Source organism: Jaculus jaculus, chromosome 8 (genome assembly GCF_020740685.1).
Source record: "Jaculus jaculus isolate mJacJac1 chromosome 8, mJacJac1.mat.Y.cur, whole genome shotgun sequence".
NCBI classification, from domain to species: domain Eukaryota; kingdom Metazoa; phylum Chordata; class Mammalia; order Rodentia; family Dipodidae; genus Jaculus; species Jaculus jaculus.
The window spans coordinates 85418320-85430381 of NC_059109.1; the positions used below are offsets into that span (position 1 = coordinate 85418320).

Here is a 12062-nt window from a genome sequence, read left to right on the forward strand (position 1 = left end):
AGTCAAGTTGCTGCCTGGGTCATCAAGCTGCTGTTCTGATTTCTGGAGCTGGGCACTGGCTTTTCCTGTGGGGCAAACTGAGCCTGGCAAGTGTGGCCCTGCAGATCAGCACCCCTGCTGCTGGAACTGCTGCTCAAGCTGCCGCTGCTGGGTCTGTAGCCGCTGCTGCTGAAGCTGCTGCTGCTGGACCCACCACTACTGCTGCCTCTGCTGCTGCTGTAGCTGCCACTGCTGGAGCCACCACTGCTGCTGAAGCTGCTGCTGCTGTGTCCACTGCCGCTGCTCCCACAGAAGCTGCTGCTGCTGGGTCTGCCGCTGCTGGGTCTACCGCTGCTGCTGCGACTGGAGATGCTACTGCTGGGGCCACTGTTACCGGTGCCGGAGCCACTGATGTTGCTGCCAGACTCTGCTCCTGCTTGGGTCCCGCTGTCGGCTCAAGTTGGCGTGGCCGGGTCCTGGGACCGCTGCTCTGTTCCCCGGAGCTGAGCTCAGGCAGTTGGGGGGGTGGGGAGCCGCAGCTGCTCTGGTTCTCTCGCTGCTCCACGTGTTCTTCTACCTCGCGGTCTGCTCCTCCGTTGCTCACTGCTGCTCTCCCTTCACGTTTCCTGAGTTGCGGAGAGTGCGGTGTGAGGGGAAATTCCCGTGCCTGGCTTTTCCTGCAGCTGAAGCCGAGCCTGGCGGCTTTCTGGTGTGCCGCCGCTGCCACGGTTGGCTGAGCTACCAGAGACGCTTTTGTCGGCCTGTGCGGGCTCTGGATGGTCTGGATCTCTTCTACTTCTCCGCTGCTGCTTCAATTTCCTATACACCTCACTTTTTAGTAAAAGTGCATATTTTGCTGAGTTTTTTGGGTCTTTTTTACCCCTAGGCTGCTTTGGTGTGGTACCTACGCTGCCATCTTAACCGGAAGTCCTAAGCTCTGACTCTTCATCACAGTGTTCCTGGTGAGGAAGCCTGTGACTGGCAGGGATGAGGGCTGCACTTGAGGCAGATTGCACATCAGAGATTTCATCCTTTTTTTTTTTTCTTTTGAGGTAGGACTTCCCTCTAGCTCAGGCTGACCTGGAATTCACTGTGTAGTCTCAGGATGGCCTTGAACTCATGGTCATCCTACTACCTCTGCCTCCTGAGTGCTGGGATTAAAGGTGTGCCCCACCACACCCAAGAAACTTCATTCTTGTGCTCCCTTCGGCAGGACATATACTAAAATTGGAACAATACAGAGAAGATTAGCATGGCCCCTGCGCAAGGATGACACGCAAATTCGTGAAGTGTTCCATATTTAAAAAAAAGAAAAAGAAAGAAAGAAACTTCATTCTTGTGACAAACCCTGGGAACGTAAGGAATGTGATGAAGCATGCATATATGGCCAGAACTTAGTGTACACCAAAAAAATCATATTGAAGAGAAACCCTGTGCATGTAAACAATGTGGACAAGAAGGGAGGAAAGAGGGAGGGGGTAAGTAGAGGGTAATATTAGAGGTAAAATGGTCAGGGGAAGGGATAGAAGAGAGGAAGAGGGATGAGGAGGGTTAATCAAAATTAATGATATTATGAATAAAACATATGAAAACCTACTTCTTTAGTAGCTGATTATATATATATGTATGTATATATCGAGCCTTGACCCCAGGGTCCATCTCCCGAAGCCAACTTTTGACTTCTTAAATTAATTTAAAAATATTTAATTTATTTATTTGAGAGAGAGAGAGAGAGAAAGAAGCAGATAGACACAAAATGGACATGCTAGAGCCTCTAGCCCTGCAAACAAATTCCAGATGCATGCACCACCTTGTGCATCTGGCTACCATGGGTCCTGAGAAATTGAACCTGGGTTCTTTGGTTTTTCAGGCAAGTGTCTTAAATGCTAAGCCATCTTTCCAGCCTTTAAATAAATTTTTGAGGGCTGGAGAGATGGCTTAGCAGTTAAGCACTTGCCTGTGAAGCCTAAGGACCCCAGATCGAGGCTCGATTCCCCAGGACCCATGTTAGCCAGATGCACAAGGGGGTGCACGCGTCTGGAGTTCATTAGCAGTGGCTGGTAGCCCTGGCACACCCATTCTCTCTCTCTCTCTCTTTCTCTGTCACACTCAAATAAATAAATAAAAATGAACAAAAAAATTTAAAAATAAGTAAATAAATTTTTGACTATTTATATATGTATTTTTTAAATATTTATTTATTTAATTTTTATTAACATTTTCCATGGTTATAAAAAATGTCCCATGGTAATACCCTCCCTCCCCCCAACACATTCCACTTTGAAATTCCATTCTCCATCATATTACCTCCCCATCTCAATCATTGTACTTACATATATACAATACCAACCTATTAAGTACCCTCCTCCCTTCCTTTCTTTTATATCTTCTTTTTAACTTACTGGCCTCTACTAGTAAGTTTTTTCCTTCTCACACAGAAGCCCAATCATCTGTATCTAGGATCCACATATGAAGGAGAACATGTGGCACTTGGCTTTCTGGGCCTGGGTTACCTCACTTAGTATAATCCTTTCCAGGTCCATCCATTTTTCTGCAAATTTCATAACTTCATTTTTCTTTACTGCTGAGTAGAACTCCATTGTATAAATGTGCCACATCTTCATTATCCACTCATCAGTTGAGGGACATCTAGGCTGCTTCCATTTCCCAGCTATTATAAATTGAGCAGCAATAAACATGGTTGAGCATGTACTTCTAAGGAAATGAGATGAGTCCTTAGGATATGTGCCTAGGAGTGCTATAGCTGGGTCATATGGTAGATCAATCTTTAGCTGATTCAGGAACCTACACACTGATTTCCACAATGGCTGGACCAGATTGCATTCCCACCAGCAGTGTAGAAGGGTTCCTCTTTTTCCACATCCCCGCCAACATTTATGATCATTTGTTTTCATGATGGTAGCCAATCTGACAGGAGTGAGATGGAATCTCAATGTAGTTTTAATCTGCATTGCCCTGATGGCTAGTGATGTAGAACATTTTTCAGATGCTTATATGCCATTTGTATTTCATCCTTTGAGAATGCTCTATTTAGCTCCAAAGCCCAGTTTTTCATTGGCTTGTTTGATTCCTTATTATTTAACTTTTTGAGTTCCTTGTATAACCTAGATATTAATCCTCTATCAGATATATAGCTGGTGAAGATTTTTTCCCATTCTGTAGGTTGCCTCTTTGCTTTTTTCACTGTGTCCTTTGCAGTGCAAAATCTTTGTAATTTCATGAGGTCCCAATGATTAATCTGTGGTTTTATTGCATGAGCAATTGGGATTTTATTCAGAAAGTCTGTGCCAAGACCAATATGTTGAAGGGTTTCCCCTACTTTTTCCTCTAGCAGTTTCAGAGTTTCAGGTCTGATGTTAAGGTCTTTAATCCATTTGGACTTAATTCTTGTGCATGGCAAGAGAGAAGAATCTATTTTCATCCTTCTGCAGATATTTATCCAGTTTTCCCAACACCATTTGCTGAAGAGGCTGTCTTTTCTCCAATGAGTATTTTTGGCATTTTTATCGAATATCAGGTGGCTATAGCTATTTGGGCTTACATCTGGGTCCTCTATTCTGTTTCACTGATCTACATGTCTGTTTTTGTGCCAGTACCATGCTGTTTTTGTTACTATGGCTCTGTAGTATAGGTTAAAATCAGGTATGGTGATACGACCAGCTTTATTTTTGTTGCTCAGTATTATTTTAGATATTCGAGGTTTTTTGTGATTCCAAATGAATTTTTGGATTGTTTTTTTCTATTTCCATGAAGAATGCTTTTGGAATTTTGATAGGAATTGCATTAAATGTGTAGATTGCTTTTGGTAAGATTGCCATTTTCACAATATTGATTCTTCCAATCCAGGAACAGGGGATGTTTCTCCACTTTCTAGTGTCTTCTTCAATTTCTTGCTTGAGTGTTTTTAAGTTCTCATTGTAGAGATTCTTTACTTCCTTGGTTAGGTTTATTCCAAGGTACTTTATTTTTTTGATGCAATTGTGAATGGGAGTGATTCTCTGATTTCATCCTCTGTGCGTTTGTTGTTAGCATATATGAAGGCTACTGATTTCTGTGTGTTTATTTTGTATCCTGATACATGGCTGTAGGTTTTTATCAGCTCTAACAGTTTGCTAGTAGAATCTTTTGGGTCCTTTATGTATAGAATCATGTCATCTGCAAATAATGATAACTTGATCTCTTCCTTTCCAATTTGTGTCCCTTTTATGTGTGTCTCTTGCCTTATTGCTATGGCTAAGACTTCCAGTACTATATTAAATAAAAGTGGGGACAGTGGACACCCTTGTCTTGTTCCTGATTTTAGTGGAAAAGCTTCCAGTTTTTCCCCATTTAGTAATATGTTGGCTGTAGGCTTGTCCTAAATAGCTTTTATTATATTGAGATATGTTCCTTCTATTCCCAGTATCTGTAGGACTTTATCATGAAGGGATGTTGGATTTTGTCAAATGCTTTCTCTGTGTCCAATCAGATGATCATGTGATTTTGCCTTCAAACTGTTCATATAATGTATGTATTACATTTATAGATTTGCATATATTGAACCATCCCTGCATATCTGGGATAAAGCCTACTTGGTCAGGTTGAATGATCTTTTTGATATACTCTTGTATTCTGTTTGCCAATATTTTGTTGAGAATTTTTGCATCTATGTTCATGAGGGAGATTGGTCTGTAATTTTTGTTGTTGTTGTTTTTCTATCTTTTCCTGGTTTCCATATCAGGGTGATACTGGCCTCATAGAAGGAGTTTGGTAGAATTCCTTCTTTTTCTATTTCATGGAAAAGCTTAAGAAGCAATGGTGTTAGTTCTTCCTTAAAGGTCTGGTAAAATTCAGCAGTGAATCCATCTGGGCCTGGGCTTTTCTTACTTGGGAGATTATTGATAACTGATCGGATCTCCATGTTTGTTATAGGTCTATTTAAGTGATTAATTTCATTTTGATTTAATTTAGGTAGGTCATATAAATCAAGGAAATCATCCATTTCTTTCAGATTTTCATACTTTGTGGAGTATATGCTTTTATACTATGTCCCTATAATTTTTTGAATTTCTCTGCAATCTGTTGTGATGTTACCTTGTTCATCTCTGATTTTATTAATTTGTGTCTCTTCTCTCTTTCTTTTGGTCAGATTTGCTAAGGGTTAATCAATCTTGTTTATCCTTTCAAAGAACCAGCTCTTTGTTTCATTAATTCTTTGGATTGTTCTTTTTGTTTCTATTTCATTAATTTCTGCCCTAATCTTTATTATTTCTTCCCGTCTACTAATTTTTGGTTTGCCTTGTTCTTCTTTTTCCAAGGCTTTAAGGCGAAGCATTAGGTCGTTTACTTGCGACCTTTCTAATTTCTTAATATAGGCACTTAAGGCTATAAATTTACCGCTTAGAACTGCCTTCATTGTGTCCCAGAGATTTTGGCATGTTGTGTTCTCATTATCGTTTGACCCAATAATTTTTTGATTTCCTTCTTGATTTCTTCATTGACCCATTCATCATTTAGTAGGGTATTGTTTAGTTTCCATGATTTTGTGTATGCTCTATAGCCTTTCTTGCTACTGATTTGTAGTTTAATTCCATTGTGGTCAGATAGAATGCAAGGAATTATCTCAATTTTCCTGAATTTGTTAAGATTTGCTTTGTGTCCTAATATATGGTCTATTTTAGAAAAATGTTCCATGTGCTGCTGAAAAGAATGTATATTCTGCAGCCTTTGGATGAAATGTCCTGTATATATCTGTTAGGTCCATTCCTTCTATGACCTCATTTAGTCCAGATGCCTCCCTGTTTATTTTTTCCTGGGATGACCTGTCAATTGATGAGAGTGAGGTGTTGAAGTCACCAACCACCACTGTGTTTGGTGTTATCTGTGACCTTAGTTCTAATAGTGTTTGTTTGATGAATTTGGGAACCCCCATGTTAGGTGCATATATGTTCAGGATTGTAATATCCTCCTGTTGGAGTGTGCCTTAATCATTATAAAGTGACCTTACTTGTCTTTCTTGACCAACGTTGGACTGAAGTCTACCTTGTGAGATATTAGGATAGCAACCCCTGCTTGTTTTCTAGGCCCATTTGCTTGAAATACCATTTTCCAACCTTTCCCCCTAAGATAATGTCTGTCCTTTGTAGAAAGGTGAGTTTCTTGGACACAACAAATTGTTGGATCCTGCTTTTTTACCCAGTCTGCAAACCTATGTCTTTTTGTTGGGGCATTGAGGATTGAGGCCATTAATATTAAGAGATATCATTGAAAGGTATGTATTTATGTTTGCCTTTTATTTTTTTGTGGTTCTGGTTCTACCTTTGCTTTCTTGTGTTAACTAGTATTTGAGTATTGCTTATTTTTTCCAGTTTCCTTATATGTGTGCTTTTCCTTTTCTTCAGCATGGAGGACCCTATCAAGTATTTTCTGTAGAGCTGGTTTTGTCTTCAAATACTCCTTTTACCTGCTTTTGTCATGGAATGTCGTTATTTCTCCATTTATTTAAATGGATAGCTTTGCAGGATAAAGTAACCTTGTTATCTTTCAGAATTTGGAATGTATCACTCCAAGCCCTTCTGGCTTTTAAAGTTTGTGTTGAATAATCTGCTATAATCCTGATGGGCTTGCCTTTGTAGGTAACTTGATTTTTCTCTCTAACTGCTTTCAATATGTTTTCCTTGGTTTGTGTGTTTGGTAGTTTGACTATAATATGGCGAGGAGCAGTTCTTTCCAGGTTTTGTCTGGCTGGGGTTCTAAAGGCTTCTTGTATCTGCATTGGCACCTCTTTCCCGATTTTGGGAAACTTTTCTTCTATGATTTTGTTGAAAATGCCTACTATGCCTTTGGAGTGGAATTCTTCTCCTTCTATTATGCCCTGAATTTTTTTTTTTTTTTAATAATGATAGTATAAGTGTCTTTATTTAAAGAGTAAAAATGTATTCAAAAATCCTCCCTTTTACAAAAGATGTTTTTTCCCCCTGGGAATAAGTGAAATATTGAAGTATCAATATTTTTAAGTCCATTAGATCTGAAGACATTGAGTAGTTAAAGCTTTCACAATTATGAATTTTGCATTTTTGTGCTATGCCAAAGACAGACTAGTTCTTTATAAAAGGCAGTAGCATAAAGTGAAAAATGCAGAGAATGACCTCACCAAAATGTTTTGAAGGTGCAACCCTTTAAAAGAAATATCATACTTGAACATCGCTATTAGTCTGGGAAGAAAACTAAGTAAGTATTCCTAATTTATTTATATGGGTTGATACCAAAATGAATGTGATCAGTTGATTCATGTGAAGATCAACTGGATACAGCAGTTCTGCTAACTGTCTGGATTCTTACAAGGCCAACACATGTCATTAGACTTCAGGCTCAGGCTAGTGAGACATGTATAAAAATTATCTCTGTGAACCACATGGACAAAAAGTTTGAAAACAAAAGTGAACACTTCATTATTCCTGTATTTGTACAAAAGAGGCCAATGTCTTCCTTTGAAAATAAAATTCCACCATGAAAAATTCATGAGAAAATGGAGTATTAACAGCACGAATTATATTTTCTCTCAACACAAGCTATTTTTAAGAGGCAACTAGAAAACACTGGCTCCAATCAGGAAAACAGACATGCAAGTACAGACAAACCAAAGTGCTTGTGAAACAACAGAGGCTGTTGCTGTGCACCAGGGGTGGTGCTAGGTGGAGAACAAGAAACTCCTTCTGCCAACTTGTGATGAGGAAAAGAACTGCCACCAGGAGAAACTGGACAGAAAGTAGTTTGGGGGTGGGGGTGTCTGGGGAATGTTTAAAGGAGAAAAGTTTGATTTTTAGGGTTTTAAAGGAAATCTGGGACCTTTCTTCCTTAAAAACTTATCATACAAATGAGACATGAGGTCTGTTCTCTTGGCTCCAGCTTTAACTCAGTGTTGATGCATTTCACTTAGAAGTGAAGACTCCCAAGCTCTGGAGTGCTTGGCACTAGCTTCTCAGTTCGCTAGGCCCTAAGAACAGGATGATGGCAGATCTTTTTTATAGCTTCCTCTTTCTTTCTTTCTTTCTTTCTTTCTTTCTTTCTTTCTTTCTTTCTTTCTTTCTTTCTTTCTCTCTCTCCCTCTCTCTCTCTCTCTCTCTCTCTCTCTCTCTCTCTCTCTTTCTTTCTTTCTTTCTTTCTTTCTTTCTTTTGGTTTTTCGAGGTAGGGTCTCACTCTGGTCCAGGCTGACCTGGAATTAACTCAGTAGTCTCAGGGTGGCCTTGAACTCATGGCGATCCTCCTATCTCTGCTTCCCGAGTGCTGGGATTAAAGGTGTGCGCCACCATGCCCGGCCTATTTCTTCTTAAAAGACAGGGCCTCTACTATTTTGTATTGTTTTCTACTCAAATAGTCCTATAATTGTAGCACCCAAATTGTACTAATAAATTTGCCAGTCTACTACTTAGGTTTATAAATAAGCAAAAATGAATGGTGCAAATTTATCCCTTTTATGTCTGTACTGCAGAATCTTGAAGGATTTAATATAAATGAACCAACAATACATGTTCAAGTCCTAAAGCAGAGCACAGGTGTTAGAGACCCTCTTCTTCTGGTTCCCAGACCTGCCCCTATGCTTCGGTCCAAACCACTGTGCAGTGTGGTAGCACCACCAGGCCATGACTGCCATGGCCCTCTTCTAACACCAGGTGAGGTCTTCTAAAGCCACTTTTGTATATAAAATAAAGAATGAGGCCCGTGTGTAAAGTGGTATTTGAGGAACAACTTCTCCTATGACATATGACAGCTCTCTGCCAGTTTCTCATCATGATCCATGCATAATACTTTAGAGCAAACAAAAGAAAAAAGACTTTCCTAGCCATTTCTGTTTAGTGTTAGCATGCAGTAAAGCATTGCACATAGTTATTTAGTTTCAAAGGTTTAAAAACAATTTAATAATCTCCCTTTCAAGTATCTTTATGCTTGGGTATATGTATATGTCTAAGGTGGTCATGTATAGATATTTGCAGACATATACATATATGACATTTAGAAAGAAAAATAAGTGGGAAGCTTTGTTTTAAAGGAGTCTGCCTAGCTTTTCTGGCCCCGGCTGCCAAGATGACAAAGAAGCGAAGGAAAAACGGTTGAGCTAAGAAAGGCCGCGGGCACGTGCAGCCTATCCGCTGCACGAACTGCGCCCGGTGCGTGCCCAAGGACAAGGCCATCCAGAAGTTCGTCATTCGGAACCCAGTGGAGGCCGCTGCTGTCAGGGACATTTCCGAAGTAACGCTTATGTTCTTCCCAAGCTGTATGTGAAGCTGCATTACTGTGTGAGTTGTGCAATTCACAGCAAGGTGGTCAGGAGCCGATCTCGAGAAGCCCGGAAGGACTGAACCCCTCCGCCCAGATTTAGACCTGCTGGGGCTGCTCCACGACCGCCACCAAAACCCATGTAAAGAATGGGGTTCTTAAAGACTGAAGAAAAACCGTCTCCTCAGAAAGTGAAATAAAATTGAAGTTACACTTTGAAAAAAAAAAAAAAGAAGTCTGCCTATAAGGAGGTCAAACTTTCCTTTTATAATTATTTGCAAGAATTAACTAACACCTTCATAGATTAAGTACTGTTGTCCGACCTAAAGTCTTTGTTTCACCAGAACATAAGTGGTCTTGCATAATAAATCAGAACTACCAACTTTTTTTTCTTTTTTTTAAACAAAGGAAGTCACATCAAACTATCAAACTTTTTTTGTTGAGGTGTACTTTTTCAGTTTTTTATATCACTGACAGAAAAACCAGATAATATTGGAATTTTGTAAGAGCTGGTTTACAACAATTAAATGCCTCTCAAAATAATCTAAATTTTTGGCCTGACAAAATGAATAATCTATACAGAAAACCATTCATAATGGCTTGAGTTAAGCCAGATTGAAACCTGGCTCTCCTTCTTCAGCACTGCTCCTTGCCAGCTAACTTATTATGTCCTCTACTTGCAAACATATAAATAACCTGATACTTTAGTCCCTTTTTATTATGGTTTTATAAGAACGTTTTAGCTCTGCTTGATTAGATGAAGCAGGCACATACTGCCTAGCCCAAAACTTGCGTTTTCTGGTTCTATGGAGAGCAGCATCGAAAGCAAAGAGAGGAAACAGCCACATGTTCAGAAAGTTAGGCAGACTGCTCCCTGGAGATGCTGCACTAACACTTCAGCTTCAGGTGCTACTAGCTAGTTTTGGTAGGGCTAGATAGTAATGCTGACCAGTTTAGCTCTCCTGACTGTTAACGAACTATTCCACAATGAACCTGCTCTCACACTGCAGGCATTGTAGTGATCCTTGAACGTACACATTTTCTAAAATATATGCTCAAAGTAAAAAGATCCAAATTTTTAAGAATATGAAATACTTATAAAAAATCACGCATCTGATTGTACAGTCTGGAAATAAGATACAAATTCAGTAGTAAAGTATGAGCAATATTTGCTCTAAATATTTAAGAAAAGCCTTCAGCTCCCATAGGGTTTTGGACCTCAGTTATCCTTTTCTGTTTGTGGAGAAGCGGCAGCCAGGGCTACAGCTGTGACTGGCTGGGCAATTCCATGGAGTTGCATCTTTGCAAGTTTCTTTTGTTCACATTCTGTGACCAGACGGTTCAGTTCTGCTGCCCTGTACCCAATAAGAGACTTCAAGTCACAAACAAACTTGTACACAAATCTCTTGCCTTGAACTTTACAAATCATGTCCCCATCATGATAATACCATAATGCACGACTAAGTTTCTCATAGTTCATTGTAGGCTTGTTTTTACGTTGACCCCATTTTTGTGCAACCAGTTCAGGCTGGTTTAGCTTAAACTCTCCTTCATCACCAACCCAAGAAATACAGTCTCGAGCACCCTTGTCAGTGAGAAGTTCCAGCAAAAATTGCCACAGCTGGATTTGACCATTGTTTCCTGTTCTGTTCCCTGGTGAACTTCGATCTTCTCCTGAAATCCTTGGGGCTCTCTGTACCTTAGTTGCCTTTGCACTACTGTTTATAACCTTAATGGTGGCTGGGGTAGCAGACTGCACTGAGGCTGGGATAATCTGCACAGGTTGACCAATTGTAACTATCTCATTCATCTGCTGCTCTTGCCTTGCCAAGACATATTTTTGAAGAAGCTTCAGATGACTCCAGAGAATTTCTCCCTGAGGGACCTGCTGAAAAAAATCTTCTTGGTTGAGACTACATAATTCTCTTCCTGAAATGTTGAGTGTGGTGAGGTCTATATCAGTCATGCTGAACTCCTTCATTACCCAAACCACCCAATGCAGGCCTTGGTCTGTGGACCACTGTACAGGATCATAGGGTATCCCAAGGCGCTCCTGTTCTTTCCTATACCCTTCCAGAGTAGCAGCCCATCTTGTCACTTGCTCTGAGGTTTCATCTGAAATGGTTGTAAAGTGTTTTGTGCCATCAAGAGTTATTGCTTGGGCTTCTTCAACGAGATGTGCTTCTGCTTCTGCATGGTAGGCATCGGGATCAGTTACCACTTCAACAGTTTCTGCAGTTTTCACAATTTCAAGAATGTTTAGCTTTGGCTCAATTCCTTGGTAAGAAATGACCTGTACACTAAGCTGTACAGTCCCATCTGTTTTTACTCCCTGGTCAAACAAGCTTCGTTCTGGATCCAGCTGAATATTTTGCAGACAAATTTCATGAGCATCCAAAGAACACTTAAGTCTTGGTTCTAGCAATTTCTTTAAATTGCCTATGGGCTCATAGATGTCTATGGCCTGACTTACACATTCAGCTGGGGTGTAGGTCTGTGCACTCTGGCTTCTCAGTTCCATCAATCTCAATTTTTATCAGCTCTTCTGCTTCTCTTTTAGTCATGGCTGAAGTATTTTAGAATCTTAGTCCAGCTCCGGGATCGGCCCTCCGGCCCTCAACCGCACTCCACCACCGCTCGAGAACAGCAGCGGCGCCTGCTCCACGTGCGGCCTCTCCCCGGCAAAGACCTGCAGATCCTGCGACTGCACACTGTGTGGCCCCAGGCCCTTCCCGCTGAGGAGGCGCTGAGAAACCCCAGCCCCTCTCCCGCCTCGCCCTGAATTCTTATATTTGATTTTTTCACA

The 12062-nt window shown here is 40.6% G+C and overlaps 1 non-coding gene and 2 pseudogenes across 1 annotated transcript; 2 read left to right on the top strand and 1 right to left on the bottom strand.

The window, feature by feature from the left end:
- Nucleotides 1-1176: 1176 nt before the first annotated feature.
- LOC123463060 lies at nucleotides 1177-1283 on the top strand. The gene has a single exon (XR_006638672.1). It is a non-coding gene; the product is annotated as a U6 spliceosomal RNA (small nuclear RNA).
- Nucleotides 1284-9049: 7766 nt separating this feature from the next.
- Nucleotides 9050-9417, top strand: LOC123462960 (annotated as a pseudogene).
- A 1025-nt stretch (nucleotides 9418-10442) lies between these two features.
- LOC101614215 lies at nucleotides 10443-11820 on the bottom strand (annotated as a pseudogene).
- Nucleotides 11821-12062: the final 242 nt, after the last annotated feature.